This window comes from Lichenostomus cassidix, unplaced genomic scaffold (genome assembly GCF_008360975.1).
Source record: "Lichenostomus cassidix isolate B80296 unplaced genomic scaffold, HeHo_3.0 HiC_scaffold_43, whole genome shotgun sequence".
Lineage (NCBI taxonomy): Eukaryota > Metazoa > Chordata > Aves > Passeriformes > Meliphagidae > Lichenostomus > Lichenostomus cassidix.
Window position 1 is genome coordinate 2,192,350 of NW_028147635.1, and position 15,862 is coordinate 2,208,211.

General features: G+C 46.7%; 1 long non-coding RNA gene across 1 annotated transcript; it reads left to right on the plus strand.

Annotated features, from left to right (window-relative positions):
- Positions 1–8,730: 8,730 nt before the first annotated feature.
- On the plus strand, positions 8,731–11,479 carry LOC146421141 (uncharacterized). Its single transcript, XR_014848782.1, has 3 exons — positions 8,731–8,978; positions 10,395–10,697; positions 11,171–11,479. It is a non-coding gene; the product is annotated as an uncharacterized LOC146421141 (long non-coding RNA).
- The last annotated feature ends 4,383 nt before the right edge of the window (positions 11,480–15,862 follow it).

The following is a 15,862-nucleotide window of genomic DNA, read 5'->3' on the forward strand; positions in this document are numbered from 1 at the left end:
TGGTGTTTTGGGGTTTTTATCCCATTAACAAGGTTGCAGAGGCCCCAGTCCAGGGCTTCTCCTGCCTGGACTGGGACACAGCTTCGCTGTTTGCATCAGTACTCAAGGCCCACAAGATGTGCAAGTCACATCATTGGATTTCTTGCCACCTTTTTCCCTGGAATGCCCCCAAGCCTTTGGACAAAGCAGCTGCTGAGTTGTACTGCTCTGTACTTGAGGTGAACCTTCAAGGCCTGAGGGATTTTCTTTCTCCTTTTGTCTTTCTTCCTGTGTTAGAGAGAGAAGACAAGGCAGATACTCCCAGGAAGACAAAAGAATTGAAAGAAACCCAACCAAGTGATTTCAGCCTCCAGCAAACAAAGACTGCAAGAAATTGAGTGAGTATGCAGCGGTGGGATGTCAGGAAGATGTGTAAATCTAAGTCTTTCTTCAGACGGCTGAGACGAAGAGCTGCATCTCCTGTCGTGATACTCGAGAGGTAGTTTCTAACATCATGTGCCTTCTGCAACTTCAAATGCTGCAGATTGGCCTTTACATGCTGGAAGCAAGCAGTGCAGAAAGCAGCTCTGTAGGTGCAGGTGGGTAAGGCTAGGGAGTCTTTCCCTTCTGACATCATCCTCAAGCCCAGAGGCGTTGGGGCTGACGTGGAGCTGGGGGAAGAGATATTGCAACTGCCGTAGGAATGGAAGAGCTTGAATTCTGAGTTCCTTCCTCCCTTTTACTCAGGGAAAATGAGCAGCTGTCTTAGTCACGTGCTGGCTTTTGGAATGGGAAGGATGGGAGGTGTTTTGGAGGAGAGAGGGCTCTTGATCAGGTTGGGGATGGTGCTGTGCTCTGTGTCAAATAGTCCTCTGTGCAGCATCAGCGGTGCCAAGACAGAGACGCTGGAGAGCACGTGTGCAGGGAGTAGAGAGAAAAGCATGGGAAAAGTGGGTGCTGAAAGAGGGCAGGGCAATGACCCGTGCACAGCAGAGTCGGGCAAGAAGTGCAGCATCACACCTGAGCCTTCTCACTAGGTTTCACTTCATTTCCTCCTCCTCTGATGCTGCAGTCCATGAGCTGGGATTCATTGCTTGGTGTGTTCTTGGAAACTTGGAGAAGCTGACTCAAACTTATGTCAATGAGCAGTGGTGAAAGAAGGTTGAGAGCTGTTTGGTTCTGCTCATTGTTGCCAGAGTGCCCCGGTCATGCTCATTTCAGATGATCAGAAAACTGCTAGGCCACTCTACTGTTAAATGTGAAAGTCTCTGCCACTTTCAAAGTCTCTCTCACCTCTCACTTGATGCCTCTCAACATTGGAAGCATTGTCTAGTTGGGACACCGGCAACAATTGCTTCAGGATGTAGCCAAGTTTTAGGAAATCCCTCCATTGTATGTACATCATAAGAATGGATTTGCTTCTCTTGTGCAGAGCACCAAAAGCTTCATTCAAACAAAGACCAACAATGTGGTGCTGCCACCACCGCCAGGCATGACGACTAGTGCACAACGTGCACCAAGCTCTAGCACCACGAGCCAAAAGAGAGCCAGAACGGAGACACTGACGACCTGCCTGCCATGGATAACCCTGCCAGGAACCAGGATCCTTTGTTATCCAAGGACAGGAAAGTGGAGGAACATCACAAGGAACTATCGAAGGGCATCAACACTGGCATCCAGGAGACCTGGGGGAGCTTCCCTGCAAGCCCCGCTGAAGAGCTGTGTGATTCTCTTCAGAAACATCCTCCCAGATAAGGAACCATTTCTGGTTGTAGGCAAGTGCCAAGACAAGATTGGTGGGTGTCAAAAGGAGTGTGGTTCTAAAAACAATGGGTGTTTGTTGCAAAGAAGAAACAGCAAACCTGTGGCTTTGGCTGCAACCTGGGCCTAAGGTTTTCTAGTTTGCTGACAAACTTGGTGAGCCTTGCAGCTTTGCATTTCCAGGTTCTAAAGTTGGATTCCATGGCTGTTTACTGATGGCTCTGGGTGTGGGCTCTGGCATGTTTGGGGGCTGTGTGTGTTAGGCCAGAGTGTGCACGCTGTAGTAGCTGCCTTCTAACTGCTTGCTTTTCCCCATCGTTTTCCTGCTTGCAGCCCTCACTGCTCTCCTAGGCACTGAGCAAGGACACCTGCTGCTGAATTCCTCTGTGCCTGGGAAAAGCTGAATGGAGCTAAGCATTGTGAGCTGCCAGCTGAGAAGTCAGGGTTCCATTTCCATTAGGGGAGGGATTGCTGGGGAAGAAGGCAGGAGGGGAGAGCCTGGTGAATAGACTATGCCTAGGACAAATGAACATTTTCTCTTGAAATTTAGGGAAGCCAGGCTTTGGAATTGCTTTATGCATCTCTCTCTGAGCAGCATTCTTCTCTCCGTGGTTTTTCAGGGATCCTCAGGGGATGAGAAGAATCCTTTCCCGGTGACACCTTTCCCACAAGAAGACAAGAAGACCTCAAGTTTGAACAGGAAGGGTTTGTTTCACAGCCCTGCCTGTAGTTTCTGAAGCCACCAGGCAGAAGTGGCCCTGCAGCTCCCCGACTTTTGCTTCCCTGATCATCAGCACTTCTTTCGGGAGCAAGAGAGAGGGAGACGTGGGGGAGACCTGCCCAGTCAGGGCAGCACCTGCTGAGTCAGTTGGCTAGAGCTGAGCAGCACTTGAATTTTTGACTCCCTGCTGGGCCTGTGACCTGGATTTGCCAGCAGAATTCCTAGAGTTGCTGCTACTTTTTTATTGTACACTTTAGTCCTTACAAATGTTGTGCTGTCCTGTGTTGCAAGCAGTGGGAATGCTCACAAGCTGACACCTGCCATCCCACGTGGCCTTTGCAGTGTCATTTTCCATCAAACACAAAGTTTCGTGACACCCTCTGGGCAAGGGGATGCATTGCCACCATCTATTGGCAAGCTTGCAAAGAAAAGAAACACCATGTGCCTGGCTGAAGGGCTGCAAGGCCCTACAAATCCTCCCCTAAGGAGGCAGCTGCTGAAATTCAAAGGCTTTGCCGCTCCTCTTGGAGCAAAAGTCACTCCAGTCATTGACCGTCCTCTGCCACATGTCCCTGTTGGATGAATCCAACCAAAGGTTTCTCTCCCTGCCCTTCTTCCAGGCTTTTTGCTGAGGAAAAAAACAGCTGAAGTGACCAACACCCTGCCTGACCTTATACACTGCATCAGACACAATTTACAGTGACCCAGACTGGAAGCCAAAGTGCCTTACCTGGCTCTCCGGCATGTAAAGAGTTCAAAGTTCTTTGCTCTTTTGAAGCCTTAGAAACACTTTTGTTCTTTTTTTTTTTTTTTTTAATTGGTCAATGCAATAGATCTGTATGTTATTTTTAGTTTAAATACAGTTGTAAGTGATTTTGGTTCCTTTTAGAAAACTTGGTGGTTTCTTAGAGCAACGCTTTTCTGCCTTGCAAAAGAAGAGATGGAGGGTGGTAGCTGCTTTTCAAATGAAAGTGTGGAGAGAAGGATGGTATCCCAAAGTAAGTGTGCTTACAAGAAAGAATTACCTTCCATATTCCACATCCTTTCATGATACAAGAACAGCTTAGCGAGGTACGGAACTAAAGTTACCCTTTGCCCTGGTTTTGTGGTTGCTCCAGTTGCCTGTGCCTGTGTCGACTCCCATTGCCACATTTCACAACAATCGTTTGGACACTGCCACGAACAAAAGCAATACTCACATGGACGTTCCTCCTGAAGGAGAAAAACAAATCATTCTTCTTGATCAGGTCTGAGTGAGTGGGGCATCTGACACATGCAGGCCTTTCCAAAGCCTGGGCTGCAGAAACCCTCACGGTCAACAAGAATTGACTGATTCTGGCAGTCAACGCTGCCTTCCAGTGTGCGTTGGTTTAACTTCACTCTACAATGGCTTCCTTTCTTGGCCTTAATACATGCATTTCGAGAGCATGGATGAGCAACTCACTTCATGGCTCAATCGAACTTCCAGAAAATCATTTTCAAACCTGGTTTTCACAAACCATGACGTACCTTTTCCTCTTCATTATTTACAAAAAGAGAAAGGAATGTATAAAGAAAGGACTCTTGCTTTTAAAACTTAGATTTGGATTTATGCGGAGTGTAGTCATTTGAAAAGCTCTACAGAGCCACTGGATCAGCTTGAACAGGAATCTCTTCCGTGACCCTTGTGAGAGACAAGGGGCTTCATTCTTTCATCTACTGAGTATTCAAACTGGGAACTACCACAAATCACACAAAATACAAGAACATGGTGAGCTTAGCAACAGGCAGAAACCTTTTGCCAGAACCTTGGCAGATCTTTCAAACACCGTCAAGAGAAACCAGAATGTTCTCAGCCTAATAATCCAGCAGATTTCTGATAGTGCAATAGTAGAAAAAAGAATCAAATACTTTCAAATCAAAACACCCTCCAGCACCCTCAAAGCACTGGGAGGCTCTGATTATTAGCCTCTGACCATGCAATTTGTCTCGCAAACAACACGCCGCATGGATATACACAACCATCTCAATCTCCTTCGGAAATAACCAGGGCCATTTCAGGCCCAGTCCATTTTCACTTCTTACTGAATTCTCCTTCTTCTATCATTCATCTAGAATTTCCTGTGGAATTCCAATCCATAATTGCATTCAAAGACGGCATGAATAGAACACTGAGCTAGTATGCTCAAGTACTCCCAATCAACAAGTCACAGAAAGGTTGGTTTAGCCACATTCCTTCCGTCTTCACTCCCAGGAAAACGGGATGAGACAGGAGGAAATAGCACTCAAGTTGTGCTGGAAAGAAGGGGATATTTTTCCAGGAAAGAAATGGTTTCAGGCTTTTCCCTCCCCCCACACCCCTGCAACCTAACTGCACTTTGCCCAAGGAGAACAGGAACATCCCAAGGAGACAAGGAAATGCACTGGATTTTCAAAAAACGCAGGCAGTGGGCAGGTTCTGTACATACACAATCCCATACACTTCCCCATCCATGCCAAGACACACGAGGCTGCAGGAACACGCCGCTTGCCGGGCGGGATTTGGTGTCACCCAGGTGCCTGTCACAGTCCACTTAGAAGCCGACGTGGGATGGTTCGTACCAGCTATGATCTCGGAGCGCAAAAAGAAGAAAAAGCACAACAGAATTCAACAAGTCAAGGCAATTAAATTTCAGTCCAAACAGGGACTTTATTAATTTAGCCATAAACCGGCCTGCGCCAGAAAGAGAGAGAGAGAGGCTGGGAAAGATAGGGAGAAAATGGAAGAAAACGGGTCTTATAGCTATCACCACGGCTTTCACCACGGCTCCAAAGACATCCAGCGTCTCTGAGGGTCCTGTCCAGAAGGCATTCCTCTGCCTCTGCGTCAATCGATGTCATCTCACGGTGGGGAAGATCTTAAAATTCAGTTATTCCAGAGCTGTCTTTTATTCAAGCCCGCACACCTCGTCCCTTCTTGCAACCCGCCTGTGTGACCCTTCATTCTTTAGGAGATATGCCAAACTACACTTGGCAGGCCAGACATGCCAAGAGAGGAGTGTCTGGGACATGGCCGGCTAAGGAAGCAGGTTTTCTCAAAATATACCAAATGGATGCCAGGGCGACATGTGCAAAGCCTTCATCACACAACAGCTATAGGAGGCACAGGATAGTTGCTCCGTACCAGCGCAAGCAGAACCTCTCCTGCTGGCCGGCTGTGCGCAGAAAGCGAGCAAACCAGCGGCTGAGCACACTGCAGCAGGCTTCGTGTCAAAACTCGTTCAAATTACGCCAGAATGCTGCTTTTCAGCCACAATGTGCTCCCAGTGCTTGTTTCTGCTTCAGCAAGCTCCTGGCAGCGTTTGCACTGAGGGGCATAAGGTGCAGCTAAAAGGAACGAAAAGGAGCTTGCCACGACTTCAGATATGCATATCTGCACGAGATATACTTGTCCCAGAAGGAATCAGGTGAAGAGAAGGCTTTCTTCCTGTACCCCCCTCCGCACGCAGCCTTGCCCGGCTGAAGTGAGCCCTTCGCGGCTTTCTCGCACTAAAGCGCGTTTTAGCTCCGGACAAGCTCTGCTGCTCTCCGGCTGTGCGCAGAAAGCGAGCAAACCAGCGGCTGAGCACACTGCAGCAGGCTTCGTGTCAAAACTCGTTCAAATTACACCAGAATGCTGCTTTTCAGCCACAATGTGCTCACAATGCTTCTTTCTGCTTCAGCAAGCTCCTGGCAGCGTTTGCACTGAGGGGCATAAGGTGCAGCTAAAAGGAACGAAAGGAGCTTGCCACGACTCCAGATATGCATATCTGCACGAGATATACTTGTCCCAGAAGGAAGCAGGTGAAGAGAAGGCTTTCTTCCAATACCCCCCTCCGCAAGTTCCCCGCTGAAGTGAGCTCGCGGCTTCGCCCTAAAGCGCTGTTTTAGCTCCGGACAAAGCTCTGCTGCTCTCCCGGCTGTGCGCAGAAAGCGAGCAAACCAGCCGCTGAGCACACTGCAGCAGGCTTCGTGTCAGAACTCGTTCAAATTACACCAGAATGCTGCTTCTCAGCCACAATGTGCTCACAATGCTTCTTTCTGCTTCAGCAAGCTCCTGGCAGCTTTTGCACTGAGGGGCATAAGGTGCAGCTAAAAGGAACGAAAAGGAGCTTGCCACGCCTTCAGATAAGCATATCTGCAGGAGATATAGCAGTCCCAGAAGGAAGCAGGTGAAGAGAAGGCTTTCTTCCAGTACCCCCCTCCGCAAGCAGCGTTCCCCGGCTGAAGTGAGCCCTTCGCGGCTTTCTCGCCCTAAAGCGCGTTTTAGCTCCGGACAAGCTCTGCTGCTCTCCGGCTGTGTGCAGAAAGCGAGCAAACCAGCTGCTGAGCACACTGCAGCAGTGTTCGTGTCAGAACTCGTTCAAATTACACCAGAATGCTGCTTTTCAGCCACAATGTGCTCACAATGCTTCTTTCTGCTTCAGCAAGCTCCTGGCAGCTTTTGCACTGAGGGGCATAAGGTGCAGCGAACGAAAAGGAGCTTGCCACGACTTCAGATATGCATATCTGCACGAGCTGTCCCAGTAAGAAGCAGGTGAAGAGAAGGCTTTCTTCCAATACCCTCCGCAAGCAGCCTTCCCCGGCTGAAGTGAGATAGCTAGCTCTGCTGCTCTCCGGCTGTGTGCAGAAAGCGAGCAAACCAGCTGCTGAGCACACTGCAGCAGTGTTCGTGTCAGAACTCGTTCAAAGTATGCTGCTTTTCAGCCACAATGTGCTCACAATGCTTCTTTCTGCTTCAGCAAGCTCCTGGCAGCTTTTGCACTGAGGGGCATAAGGTGCAGCTAAAAGGAACGAAAAGGAGCTTGCCACGACTTCAGATATGCATATCTGCACGAGATCTACTCCAGCAGGTGAAGAGAAGGCTTTCTTCCCCCCCTCCGCAAGCAGCCTTTCCAGGGTAGCACTTTTGGCAGGTTTATTTTGCTTTCTTTCCTAATGCCACCTTAGTCCATTATGGCTTTTTTGATTATTTGTTTTGATTTTTTTTTCATCCTTTTTGTCATCTCAGCTCATTGAGACCATAGAAACTTTCTTTCACCCTGTCTTTAGTTTTGCTTTCTTATTGTTACTAGCTGTTTGAAATATCGTTGCGTTTTATTTTAGCTCTACCTTTGATTATCGCTTTGGGCCCTTTCAGATTCAGAGCCCTCATGCAGGGTTAATGTCAATCCTTTGTGAAATATTTGTCTTTCTTGCTGGATGTGGTTTTGTGCAGCACCTGAATTTTTTCATTGTATTCTAGAAACACTCAGTCGTGTGGGGAGCTCTTCAGTTGTTTTAATGTTGTTTGATAGTAGGGCGAAAGCTCTGAAATGCTTTACTGTAGAAGTCACTTGCCACAGAGTTTTTGACTCTGGAATAAAATTTTAACTCATCTGATTTTGAGTATGCTTACTGAAGTAACTTTGCTAAAGGAGTTGGAGGTAATTTTGTGCCTGGGGACACTTAGAAGAAAAACAAAACCATATCCAAACCTCAGCCTTTAGTAATAGCAAGGTAACCTGTGTTTTGTATCTAGCTATTATGCTAGGAGCTGTGGCCGTATAACTCAAGACCAAGGATCAAACAATTCAGTGGTTACTGTGTCTTTTGAGCCTGCTTTCTGCCTTCTATCAGGCTTATTGAAGAGGTGCTGTAATTAATACTGGCCTGGTCTCAAATCAAATTATCATCTTCAACAAAAGAGTTCATTTTTAGCCTTTGAGTCCAAAGGACAAAAAAACCCCAAACAAACAAACAAAAAAAAACCCCACAAAGAAACCAAACAAAAACCCCAAAACCTAAACAACAACAACAAACACTCCTCCCCAAAAAAAAACCCAAAACAAGAAACACATGAAGAGAAAGTAGGGGGAGGTAGACACTTTGTGATTGACTTCAATTTCTCCAGTAGACTGGAAATGGTTGTGTATGTATGCATAAATTACGGAAGGTTTACAGAATTTTTCTTTGAAGTTGTTCTTGGCAGGTAAGTAAAATGATAAGTCTCTAAGAAGAACTGACTTCTTTATTTCTAGAGATCTTGAATCCAAACCAATTACTGCAAATTTTTATTCTTTCTACTTGATGATGTTTTCTAGTTGTGTTACCATCTTACTCTGCTGTGTCTGGGAATATTTTGTTGAGGAGGACAACACAAAACCAAAGGGAAAAGGCAGCCATACACAGGGACACATCAGAGTAAGGCAAACATGTTCCATAGCATGTGCCATAGCTGCGAGAGTAGCAGCTGCACCTTGTGTACTGCTGCATTGTAGTTTGGGGTCTGAAATTTGAACTGCTTTTCTTCTTAGTCCACGGAACTGCCCTCCTTCCTTTTCTAGTAGTGCAGACTCACAGAGTTTGTTAACTCTTATGTTTTGGTGAAAGCCTAAGAAACCTTTCTACCCAAAACAGGCTCGGGGTTCTTCTCTTCAGTCAGATGTCAAGAGTCCTAGATATCTTGGAAGATGACTGTATGTGGAGGAATGATGAATATTGCAGACTGGATGGACAAGCTCCTCACAACAAACGACAGGTATTTACAATTTGAAGTATTGTGTTGAAGTCAAATACTACTTGTAAAACATTTGGTTCAACTGATATGTTCTTTTCATGTAGTTAGGCTTCCATGAATGCATTCAACAATCCTGACAGCTCCAAATTTGTCTTCACGTTGAGCACACGAGCAGGAGGTCTTGGAATCAATCTGGCTACTGCTGATGTTGTCATTCTCTAGGATTCAGACTGGAATCCACAAGTAGACCCCAGGCTATGGTAACATTCCAGATGGACATTTTGGTGTTTGTTGGGTTTTTTTTCTTTCCCTCTCACAGAACTTTGCTAGAAACATGTACTTCCAAAAGAAATTGGTGTTTTCCCATTGTAGCACAGGAGTAGGATTTGTGAGACCGATTTTCAGTTCAAGTGCAGCCTTCTGCTGTGTGGAGCCATTAGTCCTTAGTCACATTTGGGCTACACAAATTTGTGTTCCCGTTGAGTACACGCATGCAGTGGGAAATGCTGGATGTACGCATGAAAGAAAATAGCTGAGGTGATTCAAAAAAATGAAATCAATCCAGGTTGTTAATCCCAAAAGTAGAACACTTGAAAGCTTTGCTATTGCAGGGAGTGGAGGTGACTGTGTGAAGCTCAGCTTTGATTTCCAATGTTTGTAGAAGTTCAGACTGGGTGACTGGCTTAGGTGGGAAAGAGGCTGGCCAATAGGTATGGTGTCTCTGATGAGGGAAGGCAGCAAACGGTGGTGTTACTGCTGTGGTTCAGAGCTCTTCTCAAGAGAAATTTGATAGGCAATTGCCTCTTTTCTCAGAAAAATTTCTGCTGTAGACTTGCAGTGGAACAACCAGAGGCAAAAGAAGATGATGCAGAGCACAGGTAGGTAGAGCAAGTGAGCTGCAGGCATCTGATCTCAGGAAAAATCACCTGATGGTGATTATTTTTCAGCATCTTGATGATTTTTGTCTTCCAAGTGATGAGTTGATTTTGACTTTTTTGATGAATCGGATCTGTTTGGCCGAGAAAATTTCATATGGCAATCACATTCTGATGGAGTTACTCAGTGTGCAGAAAACTTTTCTGGCAGGAAGTCTTTCAAGAATTCTCTGCACAAGAAAGAAACATCTAGAATTTGTGAATGATCTAGATGAGTTGGATTGCTGTGGTGTTTTGGGGTTTTTATCCCATTAACAAGGTTGCAGAGGCCCCAGTCCAGGGCTTCTCCTGCCTGGACTGGGACACAGCTTCCTGTTTGCATCAGTACTCAAGGCCCACAAGATGTGCAAGTCACATCATTGGATTTCTTGCCACCTTTTTCCCTGGAATGCCCCCAAGCCTTTGGACAAAGCAGCTGCTGAGTTGTACTGCTCTGTACTTGAGGTGAACCTTCAAGGCCTGAGGGATTTTCTTTCTCCTTTTGTCTTTCTTCCTGTGTTAGAGAGAGAAGACAAGGCAGATACTCCCAGGAAGACAAAAGAATTGAAAGAAACCCAACCAAGTGATTTCAGCCTCCAGCAAACAAAGACTGCAAGAAATTGAAGTGAGTATGCAGCGGTGGGATGTCAGGAAGATGTGTAAATCTAAGTCTTTCTTCAGACGGCTGAGACGAAGAGCTGCATCTCCTGTCGTGATACTCGAGAGGTAGTTTCTAACATCATGTGCCTTCTGCAACTTCAAATGCTGCAGATTGGCCTTTACATGCTGGAAGCAAGCAGTGCAGAAAGCAGCTCTGTAGGTGCAGGTGGGTAAGGCTAGGGAGTCTTTCCTTCTGACATCATCCTCAAGCCCAGAGGCGTTGGGGCTGACGTGGAGCTGGGGGAAGAGATATTGCAACTGCCGTAGGAATGGAAGAGCTTGAATTCTGGAGTTCCTTCCTCCCTTTTACTCAGGGAAAATGAGCAGCTGTCTTAGTCACGTGCTGGCTTTTGGAATGGGAAGGATGGGAGGTGTTTTGGAGGAGAGAGGGCTCTTGATCAGGTTGGGGATGGTGCTGTGCTCTGTGTCAAATAGTCCTCTGTGCAGCATCAGCGGTGCCAAGACAGAGACGCTGGAGAGCACGTGTGCAGGGAGTAGAGAGAAAAGCATGGGAAAAGTGGGTGCTGAAAGAGGGCAGGGCAATGACCCGTGCACAGCAGAGTCGGGCAAGAAGTGCAGCATCACACCTGAGCCTTCTCACTAGGTTTCACTTCATTTCCTCCTCCTCTGATGCTGCAGTCCATGAGCTGGGATTCATTGCTTGGTGTGTTCTTGGAAACTTGGAGAAGCTGACTCAAACTTATGTCAATGAGCAGTGGTGAAAGAAGGTTGAGAGCTGTTTGGTTCTGCTCATTGTTGCCAGAGTGCCCCGGTCATGCTCATTTCAGATGATCAGAAAACTGCTAGGCCACTCTACTGTTAAATGTGAAAGTCTCTGCCACTTTCAAAGTCTCTCTCACCTCTCACTTGATGCCTCTCAACATTGGAAGCATTGTCTAGTTGGGACACCGGCAACAATTGCTTCAGGATGTAGCCAAGTTTTTAGGAAATCCCTCCATTGTATGTATCATAAGAATGGATTTGCTTCTCTTGTGCAGAGCACCAAAAGATTCCAAACGAAGACCAACAATGTGGTGCTGCCACCACCGCCAGGCATGACGACTAGTGCACAACGTGCACCAAGCTCTAGCACCACGAGGCAAAAGAGAGCCAGAACGGAGACACTGACGACCTGCCTGCCATGGATAACCCTGCCAGGAACCAGGATCCTTTGTTATCCAAGGACAGGAAAGTGGAGGAACATCACAAGGAACTATCGAAGGGCATCAACACTGGCATCCAGGAGACCTGGGGGAGCTTCCCTGCAAGCCCCGCTGAAGAGCTGTGTGATTCTCTTCAGAAACATCCTCCCAGATAAGGAACCATTTCTGGTTGTAGGCAAGTGCCAAGACAAGATTGGTGGGTGTCAAAAGGAGTGTGGTTCTAAAAACAATGGGTGTTTGTTGCAAAAGAAGAAACAGCAAACCTGTGGCTTTGGCTGCAACCTGGGCCTAAGGTTTTCTAGTTTGCTGACAAACTTGGTGAGCCTTGCAGCTTTGCATTTCCAGGTTCTAAAGTTGGATTCCATGGCTGTTTACTGATGGCTCTGGGTGTGGGCTCTGGCATGTTTGGGGGCTGTGTGTTAGGCCAGAGTGTGCACGCTGTAGTAGCTGCCTTCTAACTGCTTGCTTTTCCCCATCGTTTTCCTGCTTGCAGCCCTCACTGCTCTCCTAGGCACTGAGCAAGGACACCTGCTGCTGAATTCCTCTGTGCCTGGGAAAAGCTGAATGGAGCTAAGCATTGTGAGCTGCCAGCTGAGAAGTCAGGGTTCCATTTCCATTAGGGAGGGATTGCTGGGGAAGAAGGCAGGAGGGGAGAGCCTGGTGAATAGACTATGCCTAGGACAAATGAACATTTTCTCTTGAAATTTAGGGAAGCCAGGCTTTGGAATTGCTTTATGCATCTCTCTCAGCAGCATTCTCTCCGTGGTTTTTCAGGGATCCTCAGGGGATGAGAAGAATCCTTTCCCGGTGACACCTTTCCCACAAGAAGACAAGAAGACCTCAAGTTTGAACAGGAAGGGTTTGTTTCACAGCCCTGCCTGTAGTTTCTGAAGCCACCAGGCAGAAGTGGCCCTGCAGCTCCCGACTTTTGCTTCCCTGATCATCAGCACTTCTTTCGGGAGCAAAGAGAGAGGGAGACGTGGGGGAGACCTGCCCAGTCAGGGCAGCACCTGCTGAGTCAGTTGGCTAGAGCTGAGCAGCACTTGAATTTTGACTCCCTGCTGGGCCTGTGACCTGGATTTGCCAGCAAAATTCCTAGAATTGCTGCTACTTTTTTTATTGTACACTTTAGTCCTTACAAATGTTGTGCTGTCCTGTGTTGCAAGCAGTGGGGAATGCTCACAAGCTGACACCTGCCATCCCACGTGGCCTTTGCAGTGTCATTTTCCATCAAACACAAAGTTTCGTGACACCCTCTGGGCAAGGGGATGCATTGCCACCATCTATTGGCTAGCTTGCAAAAGAAAAGAAACACCATGTGCCTGGCTGAAGGGCTGCAAGGCCCTACAAATCCTCCCCCTAAGGAGGCAGCTGCTGAAATTCAAAAGGCTTTGCCGCTCCTCTTGGAGCAAAAAGTCATCCAGTCATTGACCGTCCTCTGCCACATGTCCCTGTTGGATGAATCCAACCAAAGGTTTTCTCTCCCTGCCCTTCTTCCAGGCTTTTTTGCTGAGGAAAAAACAGCTGAAGTGACCAACACCCTGCCTGACCTTATACACTGCATCAGACACAATTTACAGTGACCCAGACTGGAAGCCAAAGTGCCTTACCTGGCTCTCCGGCATGTAAAGAGTTCAAAGTTCTTTGCTCTTTTGAAGCCTTAGAAACACTTTTGTTCTTTTTTTTTTTTTTTTTTAATTGGTCAATGCAATAGATCTGTATGTTATTTTTAGTTTAAATACAGTTGTAAGTGATTTTGGTTCCTTTTAGAAAACTTGGTGGTTTCTTAGAGCAACGCTTTTCTGCCTTGCAAAAGAAGAGATGGAGGGTGGTAGCTGCTTTTCAAATGAAAGTGTGGAGAGAAGGATGGTATCCCAAAGTAAGTGTGCTTACAAGAAAGAATTACCTTCCATATTCCACATCCTTTCATGATACAAGAACAGCTTAGCGAGGTACGGAACTAAAGTTACCCTTTGCCCTGGTTTTGTGGTTGCTCCAGTTGCCTGTGCCTGTGTCGACTCCCATTGCCACATTTCACAACAATCGTTTGGACACTGCCACGAACAAAAGCAATACTCACATGGACGTTCCTCCTGAAGGAGAAAAACAAATCATTCTTCTTGATCAGGTGAGTGGGGCATCTGACACATGCAGGCCTTTCCAAAGCCTGGGCTGCAGAAACCCTCACGGTCAACAAGAATTGACTGATTCTGGCAGTCAACGCTGCCTTCCATGGATGGTGGACATGCAAGAGCATGGATGAGCAACTCACTTCATGGCTCAATCGAACTTCCAGTGGGGCATTATTTACATGTATAAAGAAAGGACTCTTGCTTTTAAAACATGTGTAGTCATTTGAAAAGCTCTACAGAGCCACTGGATCAGCTTGAACAGGAAGACCCAGAGACAAGGGGCTTCATTCTTTCATCTACTGAGTATTCAAACTGGAACATGGTGAGCTTAGCAAAGGCAGAAACCTTTTTTTCTTTTTGTTCTCAGCCTAATAATCCAGCAGATTTCTGATAGTGCAGCAGCACCCTCAACTTCGCCTCTGACCATGCAATTTGTCTGTTCTCAGCTTACTGGAATGGGTTTTCTCTAGTATGCTGCAAGTCACTTAGCAACTGGATTTCCTCCATGGTGTTTCTAAGTTAATATTCAGGACATCTCTTTTTGATGGACGCTGATGATAAAGTGCAAAGCGGAAGAAAAAACAGTTCAAATGGCTGGTGGTCATTAATTCATAGGAAGGACGACAACAATTTTTGGGGCACCGGTCAGCATCCTGACTTTAAATAGAAATAAAATTAATCTCTTTGGGTGGTTGCTTTTACATCAACAAGTAAGGGAATAGAAGAAATGCTTGGCTGTGTCAGCCTACATGATATTTGCAAGGGAGAGAGAAGAGCTCTCATGGGCTGGTCTGGAACATCATATCTTATGGAGAATCCTCTTTTCCATCACCAGAATACAACAATATTTTCATGGTATAGATCAAACCTTCTTTCGGCATTGCTGCAGCAGAGAGATTTAAGGCAGAAAGCCACAATACAATTCCTGGGCCCTCACACGGGCAGAAATGATAATGCAGCTAAGGAAATAGAAAAAACCTTCATTGTCCTGTCAAATCACCAACCATTTTCCAGCAAGGGAATAACCTCTTCTACCCTGTGTCGTCACATCAGATTTTAGGGCAGTCTGATAAATTTTCTTCGCAACATTGGAAGAATGATATTCCTTGGTTTATAATAAATGCTCTCTCACAGTCATTGGAAAAATCTTAATTTCCAAAGGGAATAGAACACAGCTTTCCAAACCCCTACAGCCAGAAACACAAATGCTAAACGGGAAGAGAAAAGGGCTTCTGCTCCAAAGCTGTGGCACACTCATATCAAATCTGCTCAGAATGCCTTCCCTGTGGGGCACTTGTACAGATTATTCTTGGGGAGATAGATAAAAGCCCCAGGCAGTGAGATTGTACATCAGATTTAAGGCAAGGAAGACAGCCTTGGCGTGCTCGCAAACAGAAACAATGCTTAAGGTATAGATTTCAGCGCTTCTGCGTGTTCTGAAGCACTCAGCAGTTTGCTGCAAGCAGAATGTGCCCTCTTCGGCACCCAGGTGGCCACATCAAAATCTTAGGCGCATAGAGCAAAGGAGCTTAACACGGGAGCTTGGCGCAGCAGATAGCATAGCTCTGCACAGAAGAGAATTGTGAAAGAAGCCGGCTTTTTCTGCTTTAGTCGCTTTGCAAAAAGAATTTACTAGGGTAACTAGATACAACGCTGCTTGCTGTAGGTTGCTCTGCCACAAGACAGTGCTTCATCAGAAGCAGAATGCTGCTAGCAATTTTTTGCACTTCTGCTGCCAACATTGCCCAGCATCAGCAGCTGTTCTGCAGCAAGAAGGAAAGCCACGACTTAAAAGCTTCTTGCCACGACTTCAGATATGCATATCTGCACGAGCTAGAGCTGACGAGAAGAGCCTTTAAGAAGCGCGCTTTTATAAGCAAGCTTCCTGCTCTGCGCCTTGCGGCTCAGCGAAAAGCGCAGCTCCGGACAAGCTGCTGAGCACACTGCAGCAGGAAGCAGAATGCTGAGTGTGATTGGCACACTGCGTTGTTCTGTCAGTGTCGTCCGCAAGCACACTAAAAGACAATGCTGAGCAC